The sequence below is a fragment of the Cucurbita moschata genome, unplaced genomic scaffold (assembly GCF_002738365.1).
Source record: "Cucurbita moschata cultivar Rifu unplaced genomic scaffold, Cmos_1.0 Cmo_Scf00091, whole genome shotgun sequence".
In the NCBI taxonomy this organism is placed as follows: Eukaryota; Viridiplantae; Streptophyta; class Magnoliopsida; order Cucurbitales; family Cucurbitaceae; genus Cucurbita; species Cucurbita moschata.
This window is the reverse complement of record NW_019268607.1, coordinates 154,001-171,555: the sequence shown is the minus strand read 5'-3', so window position 1 is coordinate 171,555 and position 17,555 is coordinate 154,001. Positions and strand designations below refer to the sequence as shown.

The following is a 17,555-nucleotide window of genomic DNA, read 5'->3' as shown; positions in this document are numbered from 1 at the left end:
AGTCAATTCACACACCGCTGGGCCACTTTCCTTGTCGGGCGAGCATACTCTGGGAGCCCTTAGGCCGAACACCTGTTAGAACTAGTAACCGTTACGGCAGCGCTATACAAAACATAACGATCGTTGTCCTACCATTGGAGGTATGCGTTCGTACCCTTGTGATGGAATAGGGGAATCCCTCAAAATGCATGAGCACACATAATGCATGAGGTCCTCAATATTTCTACTTTTATCACTAATGAATATAACCCCGCTATCATCTTTCATGCTTAACATGTCATTTCTCATTTTTCAGTCTATGTATCATACATAATCCTAACGTGGTTACATTTCATTTCATTTATCATGATATCATGTCATTCATAACATGTTGTATACATACAATTTAGAAAACATAACATAACGCTCCATGCTTTTAACATGTCATTTCATAACGTGCAATTGATACAACAATTACCTCAATTGTCACACAAAACTATCATAGTCATATCGTTACGTGATCGTACCTTAGTCATATCATCACAGGAACATATCCTAACGCTATCGTTCTATCAATCTATTACAAACCTATCCCTTTCTACCCATATCCTAACCATATTCTTTCATCAATCTCTCCTATCCATAGCACTCCGGTATGTAACCTAACCTTAACGTTTCATGAACGTATCTTACTCCTATTGTTACATTTCGGTTTGTGCATCCTTCTCGTATCCTATCTCAAACATATCCTTGAACACATCATACCACATATTATAACATAACATAAACATAATATAAGCATACTGATTCACCGATAATTCACACATATCAATATATATGACATGTGCAAAACCACAGGCACGTGTCAACATCAAATATAACCATGTCAATAGTAAGGCCACTTACCTGTTTAGCTTAAGTTGTTGTCACGAATATATTTTTAATGAAAGTTCAATTCTATCATTTGAAATCCAAGTCAACCTATGTGAGCCCATGACATCAGTTTCAAGTTTAACATTACTTACACTCTACTATATAATTCAAGGAAAAGAAAACATAAATTCGTAACATAAAGATAGCATTGATACAAGATGACATCATAGCATAAAATCATACAGTATCATCACATTCAATTTTTAAAGCCAATCACATTAAATATATTACCCAAAAAAAAAAAAAAATATCCGTCCTTCCCTCATCCAACAAAGGTGTACCTGACAACGACGGAGCATCGGCGATTGAACCGTAGAACATACCAAGCATTGACTACATTGGCCTTGTACAACCAGGGAGGGGGGTGATTCTAGCCTGGTTGTAAAGGAAAGGAGAAAACAATAGAATGATGAGAAAAATGAATGATAGGAAAGTTTTAATGAGCCATTTCTTTAAAATATAAATAAATAAATAAACATGTCCACCCCAGTCTTGAGCCAAAGTGGCCAGGTAGAAACCAAATCTAACCTTTGGTTTCGAACAAAAGCCTGTTTCCTCAAACATCTTACACCTAAATTCTAAGAGGTAATTAACACAAAATCCAACTCCTTGCATCATAGATTTTCATCAATCACAACAACCATCTTCCTTCTTTAAAGCATTTCTAAATTCAGATAAAAATACCAGCGCAAAAATAGAAAGGGATATTTCATCTCTAGTCTCAAAATTACTAATTAGAGAAAACCAACCAATATCAAGTTAAATTTTAATATTCCTTCGAAGATGTCAGCAACAGTGAAAGAAGACTGTGTAAACACAACTATCAAGATCATGTGTGTCCATGCATACTGGCCAAACTGATATTTGTACATCTTCTTTTTTTAGAGTAAGAATGAACCACATAAAACCTGATCCAGTTGTTGCTAATGCAAAGAGATGTCCAAGGTATATTGCTAATTCAAATCCTCCAATCATCCAGATAGATGAATAGGCACGAATCAACATCGACTTGTATTTATTTCTATCATTAACAAGTAAATGGCTTCCATTTGACTTCAAATCCTCCGGAATCCCCTGAAAATTGGGGAGAGAGAGCTCAACCACTCATTAATTTTACAAAACCATTACACAATCCAAGAACACTGAAAACATTTTTCCCCTGTAATCTCATTAAAAAGGAAAATGAACAAAAAAGGAAACAGCATCACCTATTATTTTTTTTTAATGGTAGATAAACGCTAATCCAATAGCACCAAATTACCCCCAACAAAAAAAGAAAAAGAAAAGAAAAATAGCTCTGTCCATTTCTGTGTAGAGTTGGATATGTGGTACTTCCCGACACATGACTCACGCACATGGATCCACCAAACGGGCTCGTATATGTACCCCTGGGTCTAACTTGGTCGAGTTAAACACAATAACGCATCGTCAAACGCCACAATGCATGAGGTTCCCATAACATAACATAACAGGAAAGTATCCTAATGTACATGACATACGTAAATACATGAGGTTCCCATGGATTAAAATCAAAATCATTTCGCTCTTCCTTTCATTCATGTCATAGCACACATGTGCGTCACGAATGCATAGTAATCATTATGACTTTCATATTGCATCATCATATAATCTATAACGTGGCTTTACATGGCAAAGCATAGCATGACATATCATGGCATAATAGAACATCACATACATAACATAACGTAACATCATACGTTATCACATAGCATACATAAGCATAACATAACATTATGACGCATGCAGGCTACTCACCAAATTATGGCCAAGTTATGAGTTTTGGACTCCTTTTGATGGTAGATTCATTGTGTAATTTCCTAGAACATAGATCATTTTGGTATTTCTTTTCTACCACAATTAAGAGATTGGTAATGAAATTAGTGTCATTTTGAAGAAAAGTGAATTTAGAATTTCACTTGCTGAAATGGTTTCGAAACGATAATTTTACTTCTAGTAGGGTTGAATCTGTGCAATACCTCGAGACTAATATTGTAATAGCTCAAGTCTACCGCTAATAGATATTGTTCTCTTTGAGCTTTTCCTTCTGGGCTTCCTCTCAAGGTTTTAAAACGTCTCTCCTAGGGAGATGTTTCCACACCCTTATAAAGAATGCTTCATTCCCCTCTCCAACCGATGTGGGATCTCACAATCCATCTATCAAGTACTAAGTGATAATCAATGCATACTAATTTCCTATCTTAACTTCCATGGTCATTCTAGCATTCACTATCATCTGTCCTCGCTGGCACACCGCCCGGTGTCTGGCTCTAATACCAACTATAACACCCATAATTTTGTTACCTTAATTAGAGACGTCATTACATGCATACTGTAATTAACATATCCGGACATTGAAATAAAACATTTGTAAATGAAGCCATGAACTTGCACATTTAATTTAAAACAAGAAAATAAAAATAACATAGTTTTTAAACACGATAAAAGTTTCGCCTATTCCCCATAGGGTCGAGACTTTATCCAAAGTAACATGTGCAAGCTTGTGAGTGCAACAACTCACCACTACTCGAATGGCAGTGTGACCTTTTGTTATCTTACGTAAACCTAGAATGAATTTCATGACATAATCTCTCAAGCGGTTGAACCTTTTAGTACCCATCAAATTAATTAACCAATTGTTTAGACATATCCTTTAACAACTCTGAACGTAACCTACCACGCTGAAGAACTTAACCAACTTGAGATTCACTCACTGTGCATCACTAATTTAGTGTGATATCCACATTAAGGATGAGGCAAATAATCTCATGTTCCTTTGGTAAATATGAGAGGCAAATAATCTCATGTTCATTTGGTAAATATGAGGTAGGATGCTTACTTTTTCAGTTGCCTTAATACTCTAACTAGTTATCTCATCATAACATCATTAAACTTTACTAATCTTCATATATCATATAGCACATCCTTATACTATGACTGAGGTTAGCAAATTCTTTAACTTTCCAAAGCTCTTTCCCTCACTCATGGTAAGTGTGAGTTGTGCTTACATGTATTGAATCAGTCAAACTCAAAATTTTGAACAAACCTTCTACATTGTCAAAGTGAAGGAACATACAACTTTATATTTCTAGACAAACTACGATTTGTTCTTCATTTAAAATGGTTCACTAGACCACATTCTATAATATTCAATGTCTAAAGAAAATATTTTTATTCAACTAATACTCTTAATCTGAGAGTTTGGTATAACACTCACTATATAGAGGTATGAAGTTTGCTTAAGGGCTCATCTTGTTATCCTTTTTGTCTCTGATTAACCTCCGATTATCGATATGCATACTATTATGAAGCGGGTCTATAAAACCTCCTTGAATATCTTTTCATGAAAATTATTTAAGCAGTGATAAATTAGTGAGCCCAACACCATCACTCTAACTCACACAACTATGTCGAACTCAGAGAAAAACTTTTAACCTTGTCTTCTTGGTTTGTATGCTTGAGGGAACCCTTGTTTCTCATGAATGGGTGTTTTTTCTTTTTAATCACTATCTGGATTAGCTCTTAATGTTCAATATATCGTCGCGTGGGCCAATTCTTTCCTTTTAATGATCAGTGCTATTGCACTCTCTAACACAAATGCTAAGGAATGTGAAGTCTAGACTTAGTAACTCATGTGCCTATGGCTCGGTCTACCTCAACTCTACTAAATTGTCCATGCCATAATCTTAAAAATTTCAAGTAAATTCAAAGCTCAGATCTCGTGTTGATATTAATGTTGGAATAACTTAGGTATAACATTCACCCTTAATTTAAACCTTCCTACTTTCTTGGAGGTGACTTGTTTTCTTCCTTTAACTAGATCATGACTTGATCAGTCTTTATGTGTTATTTTATCTTTTAAGTCACCGACTCCAAATCTTGCTAAAGTATCCAATCATTGACCACTTTGCTCCTACAATCGTGGTGTATAAACATTCCCAATAAGAGTGTTATTTCCTCCAATTTCTTTGTAACACTAAGGAGTGACTTAACATAACTTTCTTCTAAAACTAATATTCCAAAAGCATAATAGTTATTCTTATATGTCGTAAAAGTCAAGATATTTAAGAATTAGTTTCATATACACATCTTGTCACTTTGTATTCATAACAAACCTTGATTCCTCATTAAGTTATAAAAGGTCTTTAGGAGTAGTTTCCTCATTTTTCTTTAGGAGTAGTTTCCTCATTTTTCTTATCGTTCATACCTCAAACATGTTCTAATACCTTCCTGAGATCTTGCATACTTAACATTAAGATCATAAATGAGTCTCATAAAAAATTTCTTTAATATTTCGGATCCTTTAAAATCTTGAAAACATTTTATAATTCTTATAGGGGTATGTTGGTCATTTAACACCTCAAATCTTTGCTCTTGTGTGTAGCCTTTTACAACCAATCTTGCTTTGTATTTATCAACTTCTCCAGACTCATTTACCTTGATCTTATAAATCCATTTCACTCCTATTTTCATTACTCTAGCCCATAAAACCACCAAGTTCCATGTTTGATTTTTTTTCAATGGATTTGATTTCCTTATCCATAGCCAATCTCGATTTTGGGTTTTTGACAGCTTCCTCCAAATTCACAAGATCTGATATCATCAACAATGCCATATTTTCTTCATCCTCTTCAGATAAGCCTTCACTGGAATTATAATCTGCTAACTATATAGGTGTATGTCAATTACTCCCCTCCCTTATTGTCAAATATGGTGCAATAGCTACTGGAAAAAAAAAAAAATAGCAACTGGTTCAGTCATTTCTTCTGTGATTTCCCCTTCTTCGTTTTCAGCAATTGGTTCATTTGTTTCAACAACCAGTCTAGTCGTTTCCTCCGTGATTTCTTCTTCTTCGGTTGTGTTCTTATCAATTTCAATATTTTCCCCTAGTCCAATTTTGTTTCACCTTAAAAAAGTTTCCAATCCCATTCACCATCTTCTTCGAAAGCTACATTACGATTTACTATAATTTGATTTGTAGTTGGATCAATCATTCTATAGCCTTTGGATTCGCTGCTGACTCAATAAAACATGTTACACTTTATTTTCAAGTTTGTTTCTCTTGGCATATGAAATATATACATGTCCACACATCCAAAAACTCTGAAATAATCTACTAATGGTTTCATTCTGCTCCAAGCCTCTTCTGGTGCCATGTCTTTTATTGAGGTTGTGGTCAATTGTCTTTCACTCCATGTTGTTTGCAAAAATCGTTGAATTTTGCAGAGTTGAATTCTCCTCCTCTATTTGTCCTTAACATTTTATAGGCATTCCAATTTCCTTTTCCACCATTGTTTTGAAACATTTGAAATGATAAAATGTTTCTGATTTTTCGACGAAAAAATAACTCCATGCCTTCCTTGAAAAATCATCTATAAAGCACAAGTACTTCTTATGGCCACTTGAAGTTTGTGAAATTGGACCACATAAATCTGCATGAACAAGACCCAATTTTTCAGTTTCTCTCCATTTACCCATTTTTTAGAAATGGAGTCCAACGTTGCTTGCCTTTCATACATGCCTCACAGGTGGTGTTTGAAGCTACAATTTACTGCAGGCCTTCCACCATGTTTTTGTGTTCCAAGGTGCACAAGCCTTTGTAGCCGAGATGACCATAACGATGGTGCCAAAGTGTTGACTGATCCGTATTTGAAACATGGAGGCATCTTCCTTAATTTTTTGTTGTAGATGGTTCAGTACACAAAATAAACAGCCGATTTGCGCTCATAATTGACTCTGCTATTTTTCGTTTTTGTGGATGATAAAATGCTACATACACCATCTTTGAATAACACTACTATTTCTTTTTCATGTAGTTGTCCAACGTTCAAGAGATTAATTTTGAGTTCAGGTTCCCAATACACATTACCCAATACACATTTCTAATAGTATAACGAACCCCATGCAATGTTAATTTTACTACACCCTTTCCCTTGTTAAGCTTGAAAACATACGTTCACTTGCACACATATGGTGAGCAACCAGAATTTAAGAACCAAGCATCACTCCTTTTTGTTTCATGTCCTTCCATATGAGCCATTAACGACATCTCATCCTCTTCTTCTAGCCCTGCATAATTTAATTTAAAATTCTTCTTTGGACATTCATATTGAAAATGACCTAAGTCATGACACCTATAACACTCAATAGTTGCTTTGTTGAAAGTTGATCTTCTTCTTCCGCGTCCACTTGCCCCTGTAAGTTCCTCTTCCTCTGTTACTTATTTCCATTCGACCTTTGACTTTTAGAACTTTCTCCTCTCCATTATTGCTGGATCTTCGAAATTTTTGTTTATGCACCACTAGGGAACACTTTTTAATTCATCATTGGACATGTTATCAGTATCTTTGGATTCCTCAACGGATACTACAACGTAAGTAAATTTTTCAGTCAAGGGATGCATAAGTTTTTTCTACAATTTTCTTATCAGGCATATCTTCTCCATTGCTTCTATCTTGTTGGAGATTATGATTACTCTTGCAAAATAATTTTTGATACTTTAAGAGGATCTCAAATTCTCTCCTTAATGCATTAAGAATAGATTTCTTAACTTTTTAGTTTCCATCAAATTTTTACTTCATTGAGTCCCAAACAATCTTGGCTATGCGACCAAGTAAAGCATCACCTTTTCCAAGCACTTTTGTGCCTCAGTCAGCATTGTTCCTTCCTCTAGTTCTGAGAAACCAATGTTTACCACACTCCATAGACCCTTTGCTCTGAGTAAATTTTCCATAAGCTCCCTCCAATGATCATAATGATCATCGAAGTGAGGGATCTTCGTTAAAGTTTTGTATTCGTTAAAGTGACAGAAACATAAACAATTAGACTTTCAAGTGATGATATTATCAAAATATTGAACTTGGCTTCTATAACTTTACAAATAATGAGAAATAGAAACTAAGCACAAATCTTGCAAAAGAGTTAAACTAAATACCAAAAAAATACTCTAACTATCCAAAAGAAACTATCTTTATTTACCTATTTTTGACATAATCAAACTCTTCTAGCATTGTTTGCATTTGCATGGCTACTTATAGTGGGTCATGAACAGAGTGACGGAGACTGTGACACGTGAATAGGGTAGACTCATGTTAAATTCCTAGTCTTAGGTTAGAATAGGGTTTTTTTTTTTAATTCATTGTTTTAAATTATTTTTTATTTTTTCTAAATTTAAGTATTTCGTATTTAAACACGTAAGACCGTGACTGTGTTTTCCAGAGAAGAGGACGTTTTAAATGTTTTTGAGATTTATCTTATAGATGATGTTTTCTTTTAAGAGTTATAATTTAAGGTCTGTTACAATTGGTATCAAAGCTATAGGTTTTAGATTTTGTGGACGACTTTATGATGTATAGAATAGCCTACAATGTAGGCTTGACACATTCCATGGTCCTGACGAGTGACAAGCAGGAATGCTCACTACTATATTACATCGACCTCTGAAAAATATATTATTTGTCAACACACGAGAGAAAAAGGAATGCAATTCCGAATTTCGTTGTTGGGGAACAAACCCATATCATCCGGTTCACCAATACCGAATTTCGAGTTCAATTAAAACTATCCAAAAGAAAATTAAAATCGTCGCTGCGGGGGACCAAACTCGCAGGAATACTCACACCTCTACAACAACAACTTTCGAAAAATGTAATATTTGTTAACATACCAGATTTTATCAATCGCCGTTACAAAAAGTAATCCAATTTTGAATTCGATTAAAATTGTCAAAACAAGATTAAACTTGTTGTTTCGGATCGAACTCAGGTCACTCGAGTGACAAGCAGAAATGCTCACCTATGTACTACAACGACCACTGGAACATAATAACTCGAGCAACAAGCGGAAGTACTCACCACCGTACCACTACAACGACCTCTGAAAAAATATTATTTGTTAACACACAAGATTTCATAAACCATATTTTAGGAAAAGCCATCCAGTTCCAGTTCTGACTTTCGTCAAACTACCGTTGTTGGGGGATCGAACCCAAATTACCGGCACGACACGTTCGCCGCTGTCCACCGTTAAAACTACCCCAAAAAATAAAATCGCCGTTGCCGGGGATCGAACCCGGGTCACCTACGTGACAGGCAGGAATACTCACCACTATACTACAACGACTCATAAAAAACAAACTATTTGTTCACGCTCCAGATTTTACCAATCGTCTTAAGAGAAAGTGACCCATTGTGAACGCTCTCGATTTTATTGATCGGAGATTCAGAACAAGTAATCCAATTTCAAGCCCAGTGAAAATTGTCAAAAGAAAATTAAACTTATTATTGTCGGGGCTCAAACTCATCTCTCTCGAGTGACAAGCGGGAATGATCACTACCGTATTACATCGACCTCTGAAAAATATATTATTTGTCTCTCGAGTGACAAGCGGGAATGATCACTACCGTATTACATCGACCTCTGAAAAATATATTATTTGTCAACACACGAGAGAAAAAGGAATGCAATTCCGAATTTCGTTGTTGGGGAACAAACCCAAATCATCCGGTTCACCACTACAGAATTTCAAGTTGAATTAAAACTCTCCAAAAGAAAATTAAAATCGTCGCTGCGGGGGACCAAACTCGCAGGAATACTCACCCCTCTACAATGTCGACTTTCGAAAAATGTAATATTTGTGAACATACCAGATTTTATAAATCGCCGTTACAAAAAGTAATCCAATTTTGAATCCTATTAAAATTGTCAAAACCAGATTAAACTTGTTCTTTCGGATCGAACTCAGGTCACTCGAGTTACAAGCAGGAATGCTCACCCATGTACTACAACGACCACAGGAACATAATAACTCGAGCAACAAGCGAAAGTACTCACCACCGTACCACTACAACGACCTCTGAAAACATATTATTTGTTAACACACAAGATTTCATAAAACATATTTTAGGACAAGCCATCCAGTTCCACGACTTTCGAAAAATGTAATATTTGTGAACATACCAGATTTTATCAATCGCCATTACAAAAAGTAATCCAATTTTGAATCCGATTAAAATTGTCAAAACAAGATTAAACTTGTTGTTTTGGATCGAACTCAGGTCACTCGAGTGACAAGCAGGAATGCTCACCCATGTACTACAACGACCACTGGAACATAATAACTCGAGCAACAAGCGGAAGTACTCACCATCGTACCACTACAACGACCTCTGAAAACATATTATTTGTTAACAGACAAGATTTCATAAACCATATTTTAGGAAAAGCCATCCAGTTCCAGTTCCGACTTTCGTCAAACTACCGTTGTTGGGGGATCGAACCAAAACTACCGGCACGACAGGTTCGCCGCTGGACACCGTTAAAACTACCACAAAAAATAAAATCGCCGTTGCCAGGGATCGAACTCGGGTCACCTGCGTGACAGGCAGGAATACTCATCACTATACTACAACGACTCATAAAAAACGAACTGTTTGTTCACGCTCCAGATTTTACCAATCGTCTTTAGAGAAAGTGACCCCTTGTGAACGCTCTCGATTTTATCGATCGGAGATTCGGAACAAGTAATCCAATTTCAAGCCTAGTGAAAATTGTCAAAAGAAAATTAAACTTATTATTGTCGGGGTTCAAACTCAGGTCTCTTGAGTGACAAGCGGGAATGATCACTACCGTATTACATCAACCTCTGAAAAATATATTATTTGTCACACACGAGAGAAAAAGGAACGCAATTCCGAATTTCGTTGTAGGGGAACAAACCCAAATCATCCGGTTCACCACTACCGAATTTCTAGTTGAATTAAAACTCTCCAAAAGAAAATTAAAATTGTCGCTGCGGGGGACCAAACTCGCAGGAATACTCACCCCTCTACAACGACGACTTTCGAAAAATGTAATATTTATGAACATACCAGATTTTATCAATCGCCGTTACAAAAAGTAATCCAATTTTGAATCAGATTAAAATTGTCAAAACAAGATTCAACTTGTTGTTTCGGATCGAACTCAGGTCACTCGAGTGACAAGCAAGAATGCTCACCCATGTACTACAACGACCTCTGGAACATAATAACTCGAGCAACAAGCGGAAGTACTCACCACCGTACCACGACAACGACCTCTGAAAACATATTATTTGTTAACACACAAGATTTCATAAACCATATTTTAGGAAAAGCCATCCAGTTCCAGTTCTGACTTTCGTCAAACTACCGTTGTTGGGGGATCGAACCCAAACTACCGGCACGACACGTTCGCCGCTGTCCACCGTTAAAACTACCACAAAAAATAAAATCGCCGTTGCCGGGGATCGAACCCGGGTCACCTGCGTGACAGGCAGGAATACTCACCACTATACTACAACGACTCATAAAAAACAAACTGTTTGTTCACGCTCCAGATTTTACCAATCGTCTTTAGAGAAAGTGACCCAATGTGAATGCTCTCGATTTTATCGATCGGAGATTCGGAACAAGTAATCCAATTTCAAGCCCAGTGAAAATTGTCAAAAGAAAATTAAACTTATTATTGTCGGGGCTCAAACTCATCTCTCTCGAGTGACAAGCGGGAATGATCACTACCGTATTACATCGATCTCTGAAAAATATATTATTTGTCAACACACGAGAGAAAAAGGAATGCAATTCCGAATTTCGTTGTTGGGGAACAAACTCAAATCATCCGGTTCACCACTACCGAATTTCGAGTTCAATTAAAACTATCCAAAAGAAAATTAAAATCGTCGGTGCGGGGGATCAAACTCGCGGGAATACTCACCCCTCTACAACGACGACTTTCGAAAAATGTAATATTTGTTAACATACCAGATTTTATCAATCGCCGTTACAAAAAGTAATCCAATTTTGAATCCGATTAAAATTGTCAAAACAAGATTAAACTTGTTGTTTCGGATCGAACTCAGGTCACTCGAGTGACAAGCAGGAATGCTCACCCATGTACTACAACGACCTCTAGAACATAATAACTCGAGCAACAAGCGGAAGTACTCACCACCGTACCACTACAACGACCTCTGAAAACATATTATTTGTTAACACACAAGATTTCATAAACCATATTTTAGGAAAAGCCATCCAGTTCCAGTTCTGACTTTCGTCAAACTACCGTTGTTGGGGGATCGAACCCAAACTACCGGCACGACACGTTCGCCGCTGTCCACCGTTAAAACTACCACAAAAAATAAAATCGCCGTTGCCGGGGATCGAACCCGGGTCACCTGCGTGACAGGCAGGAATACTCACCACTATACTACAACGACTCATAAAAAACAAACTGTTTGTTCACGCTCCAGATTTTACCAATCGTCTTTAGAGAAAGTGACCCATTGTGAACGCTCTCGATTTTATCGATCGGAGATTCGGAACAAGTAATCCAATTTCAAGCCCAGTGAAAATTGTCAAAAGAAAATTAAACTTATTATTGTCGGGGCTCAAACTCATCTCTCTCGAGTGACAAGCGGGAATGATCACTACCGTATTACATCGATCTCTGAAAAATATATTATTTGTCAACACACGAGAGAAAAAGGAATGCAATTCCGAATTTCGTTGTTGGGGAACAAACTCAAATCATCCGGTTCACCACTACCGAATTTCGAGTTCAATTAAAACTATCCAAAAGAAAATTAAAATCGTCGGTGCGGGGGATCAAACTCGCGGGAATACTCACCCCTCTACAACGACGACTTTCGAAAAATGTAATATTTGTTAACATACCAGATTTTATCAATCGCCGTTACAAAAAGTAATCCAATTTTGAATCCGATTAAAATTGTCAAAACAAGATTAAACTTGTTGTTTCGGATCGAACTCAAGTCACTCGAGTGACAAGCAGGAATGCTCACTCATGTACTACAACGACCTCTGGAACATAATAACAAGAGCAACAAGTGGAAGTACTCACCACCGTACCACTACAACGACCTCTGAAAACATATTCTTTGTTAACACAAGATTTCATAAACCATATTTTAGGAAAAGCCATCCAGTTCCAGTTCTGACTTTCATCAAACTACCGTTGTTGGGGGATCGAACCCAAACTACCGGCACGACACGTTCGCCGCTGTCCACCGTTAAAACTACCACGAAAAATAAAATTAAAATCGCCGTTGCCGGGGATCGAAATCGGGTCACCTGCGTGACAGGCAGGAATACTCACCACTATACTACAACGACTCATAAAAAACAAACTGTTTGTTCACGCTCCAGATTTTACCAATCGTCTTTAGAGAAAGTGACCCATTGTGAACGCTCTCGATTTTATCGATCGGAGATTCGGAACAAGTAATCCAATTTCAAGCCCAGTGAAAATTGTCAAAAGAAAATTAAACTTATTATTGTCGGGGTTCAAACTCATCTCTCTCGAGTGACAAGCGGGAATGATCACTACCGTATTACATCGACCTCTGAAAAATATATTATTTGTCAACACACGAGAGAGAAAGGAATGCAATTCCTAATTTTGTTGTTGGGGAACAAACCCAAATCATCCGGTTCACCACTACCGAATTTCGAGTTCAATTAAAACTATCCAAAAGAAAATTAAAATCGTCGGTGCGGGGGATCAAACTCGCGGGAATACTCACCCCTCTACAACGACGACTTTCGAAAAATGTAATATTTGTTAACATACCAGATTTTATCAATCGCCGTTACAAAAAGTAATCCAATTATTAATCCGATTAAAATTGTCAAAACAAGATTGAACTTGTTGTTTCGGATCGAACTCAGGTCACTCGAGTGAAAAAGTAATCCAATTTTGAATCCGATTAAAATTGTCAAAACAAGATTAAACTTGTTGTTTCGGATCGAACTCAGGTCACTCGAGTGACAAGCAGGAATGCTCACCCATGTACTACAACGACCTCTAGAACATAATAACTCGAGCAACAAGCGGAAGTACTCACCACCGTACCACTACAACGACCTCTGAAAACATATTATTTGTTAACAAACAAGATTTCATAAACCATATTTTAGGAAAAGTCATCCAGTTCCAGTTCCGACTTTCGTCAAACTACCGTTGTTGGGGGATCGAACCCAAACTACCGACACGACAGGTTCGCCGCTGTCCACCGTTAAAACTACCACAAAAAATAAAATTAAAATCGCCGTTGCCGAAGATCAAACCCGGGTCACCTGCGTGACAGGCAGGAATACTCACCACTATACTACAACGACTCATAAAAAACGAACTGTTTGTTCACGCTCCAGATTTTACCAATCGTCTTTAAAGAAAGTGACCCATTGTGAACGCTCTCGATTTTATCGATCGGAGATTCGGAACAAGTAATCCAATTTCAAGCCGAGTGAAAATTGTCAAAAGAAAATGAAACTTATTATTGTTGGGGTTCAAACTCAGGTCTCTTGAGTGACAAGCGGGAATGATCACTACCGTATTACATCAATCTCTGAAAAATATATTATTTGTCACACACGAGAGAAAAAGCAATGCAATTCCGAATTTCATTGTTGGGGAACAAACCCAAATCATCCGGTTCACCACTACCGAATTTCTAGTATAATTAAAACTCTCCAAAAGAAAATTAAAATCGTCGCTGCGGGGGACAAAACTCGCAGGAATACTCACCCCTCTACAACGACGACTTTCGAAAAATGTAATATTTGTGAACATACCAGATTTTATCAATCGCCGTTACAAAAAGTAATCTAATTTTGAATCCGATTAAAATTGTCAAAACAAGATTAAACTTGTTGTTTCGGATCGAACTTAGGTCACTCGAGTGACAAGCAGGAATGCTCACCCATGTACTACAACGACCACAGGAACATAACAACTCGAACAACAAGCGGAAGTACTCACCACCGTACCACTACAACGACCTCTGAAAACATATTATTTGTAACACACAAGATTTCATAAACCATATTTTTGGACAAGCCATCCAGTTCCACGACTTTCGAAAAATGTAATATTTATGAACATACCAGATTTTATCAATCGCCATTACAAAAAGTAATCCAATTTTGAATCTGATTAAAATTGTCAAAACAAGATTAAACTTGTTGTTTCGGATCGAACTCAGGTCACTCGAGTGACAAGCAGGAATGCTCACCCATGTACTACAACGACCTTTAGAACATAATAACTCGAGCAACAAGTGGAAGTACTCACCACCGTACCACTACAACGACCTCTGAAAACATATTATTTGTTAACACAAGATTTCATAAACCATATTTTAGGAAAAGCCATCCAGTTCCAGTTCCGACTTTCGTCAAACTACCGTTGTTGGGGGATCGAACCCAAACTACCGACACGACAGGTTCGCCGCTGTCCACTGTTCAAACTACCACAAAAAATAAAATTAAAATCGCCGTTGCCGGAGATCAAACCCGGGTCACCTGCGTGACAGGCAGGAATACTCACCACTATACTACAACGACTCATAAAAAACAAACTGTTTGTTCACGCTCCAGATTTTACCAATCGTCTTGAGAGAAAGTGACCCATTGTGAACGCTCTCGATTTTATCGATCGGAGATTCGGAACAAGTAATCCATTTTCAAGCCCAGTGAAAATTGTCAAAAGAAAAATAAACTTATTATTGTCGGGGTTCAAACTCAGGTCTCTCGAGTGAGAACGGGAATGATCACTACCGTATTACATTGACCTCTGAAAAATATATTATTTGTCAACACACGAGAGAAAAAGGAATACAATTCTGATTTTCGTTGTTGGGGAACAAACCCAAATCATCCGGTTCACCACTATCGAATTTCGAGTGGAATTAAAACTATCCAAAAGAAAATTAAAATCGTTGCTGCGGGGGATCAAACTCGCGGGAATACTCACCCCTCTACAACGACGACTTTCGAAAAATGTAATATTTGTTAACATACCAGATTTTATCAATCACCGTTACAAAAAGTAATCCAATTTTTAATCCGATTAAAACTGTCAAAAAAAGATTAAACTTGTTGTTTCGGATCGAACTCATGTCACTCGAGTGAAAAAGTAATCCAATTTTGAATCCGATTAAAATTGTCAAAACAAGATTAAACTTATTGTTTCGGATCGAACTCAAGTCACTCGAGTGACAAGCAGGAATGCTCACCCATGTACTACAACGACCTCTAGAACATAATAACTCGAGCAACAAGCGGAAGTACTCACCACCGTACCACTACAACGATCTCTGAAAACATATTTTAGGAAAAGCCATCCAGTTCAAGTTTCGACTTTCGTCAAACTACCGTTGTTGGGGGATCGAACCCAAACTACCGACACGACAGGTTCGCCACTGTCCACCGTTAAAACTACCACAAAAAATAAAATTAAAATCGCCGTTGCTGGAGATCAAACCCAGGTCACCTGCGTGACAGGCAGGAATACTCACCACTATACTACAACGACTCATAAAAAACAAACTGTTTGTTCACGCTCCAGATTTTACCAATCGTCTTTAGAGAAAGTGACCCCTTGTGAACGCTCTCGATTTTATCGATCGGAGATTCGGAACAAGAAATCCATTTTTTAGCCCAGTGAAAATTGTCAAAAGAAAAATAAACTTATTATTGTCGGGGTTCAAACTGAGGTCTCTCGAGTGACAAACGGGAATAATCACTACCGTATTACATTGACCTCTGAAAAATATATTATTTGTCAACACACGAGAGAAAAAGGAATGCAATTCCGAATTTCGTTGTTGGGGAACAAACCCAAATCATCCGGTTCACCACTACCGAATTTCGAGTTCAATTAAAACTATCCAAAAGAAAACTAAAATCGTCGCTGCGGGGGATCAAACTCGCGGGAATACTCACCCCTCTACAACGACGACTTTCGAAAAATGTAATATTTGTTAACATACCAGATTTTATCAATCGCCGTTACAAAAAGTAATCCAATTTTGAATCCGATTAAAATTGTCAAAACAAGATTAAACTTGTTGTTTCGGATCGAACTCAAGTCACTCGAGTGACAAGCAGGAATGCTCACTCATGTACTACAACGACCTCTGGAACATAATAACAAGAGCAACAAGTGGAAGTACTCACCACCGTACCACTACAACGACCTCTGAAAACATATTCTTTGTTAACACAAGATTTCATAAACCATATTTTAGGAAAAGCCATCCAGTTCCAGTTCTGACTTTCATCAAACTACCGTTGTTGGGGGATCGAACCCAAACTACCGGCACGACACGTTCGCCGCTGTCCACCGTTAAAACTACCACGAAAAATAAAATTAAAATCGCCGTTGCCGGGGATCGAAATCGGGTCACCTGCGTGACAGGCAGGAATACTCACCACTATACTACAACGACTCATAAAAAACAAACTGTTTGTTCACGCTCCAGATTTTACCAATCGTCTTTAGAGAAAGTGACCCATTGTGAACACTCTCGATTTTATCGATCGGAGATTCGGAACAAGTAATCCAATTTCAAGCCCCGTGAAAATTGTCAAAAGAAAATTAAACTTATTATTGTCGGGGTTCAAACTCAGGTCTCTCGAGTGACAAGCGGGAATGATCACTACCGTATTACAACGACCTCTGAAAAATATATTATTTGTCAACACACGAGAGAAAAAGGAATGCAATTCCGAATTTCGTTGTTGGGGAACAAACCCAAATCATCCGGTTCACCACTACCGAATTTCGAGTTCAATTAAAACTAT

The 17,555-nt window shown here is 37.4% G+C and overlaps 7 non-coding genes across 7 annotated transcripts; all 7 read right to left on the bottom strand.

The window, feature by feature from the left end:
* Positions 1 to 8,979: 8,979 nt before the first annotated feature.
* Positions 8,980 to 9,051, bottom strand: TRNAD-GUC. Its single transcript has one exon. It is a non-coding gene; the product is annotated as a tRNA-Asp (tRNA).
* Positions 9,052 to 11,182: 2,131 nt separating this feature from the next.
* On the bottom strand, positions 11,183 to 11,254 carry TRNAD-GUC. The gene has a single exon. It is a non-coding gene; the product is annotated as a tRNA-Asp (tRNA).
* An 840-nt stretch (positions 11,255 to 12,094) lies between these two features.
* Positions 12,095 to 12,166, bottom strand: TRNAD-GUC. The gene has a single exon. It is a non-coding gene; the product is annotated as a tRNA-Asp (tRNA).
* Positions 12,167 to 13,010: 844 nt separating this feature from the next.
* Positions 13,011 to 13,082, bottom strand: TRNAD-GUC. The gene has a single exon. It is a non-coding gene; the product is annotated as a tRNA-Asp (tRNA).
* Positions 13,083 to 15,242: 2,160 nt separating this feature from the next.
* TRNAD-GUC lies at positions 15,243 to 15,314 on the bottom strand. The gene has a single exon. It is a non-coding gene; the product is annotated as a tRNA-Asp (tRNA).
* An 898-nt stretch (positions 15,315 to 16,212) lies between these two features.
* On the bottom strand, positions 16,213 to 16,284 carry TRNAD-GUC. Its single transcript has one exon. It is a non-coding gene; the product is annotated as a tRNA-Asp (tRNA).
* Positions 16,285 to 17,128: 844 nt separating this feature from the next.
* TRNAD-GUC lies at positions 17,129 to 17,200 on the bottom strand. Its single transcript has one exon. It is a non-coding gene; the product is annotated as a tRNA-Asp (tRNA).
* Between the last annotated feature and the right edge of the window lie 355 nt (positions 17,201 to 17,555).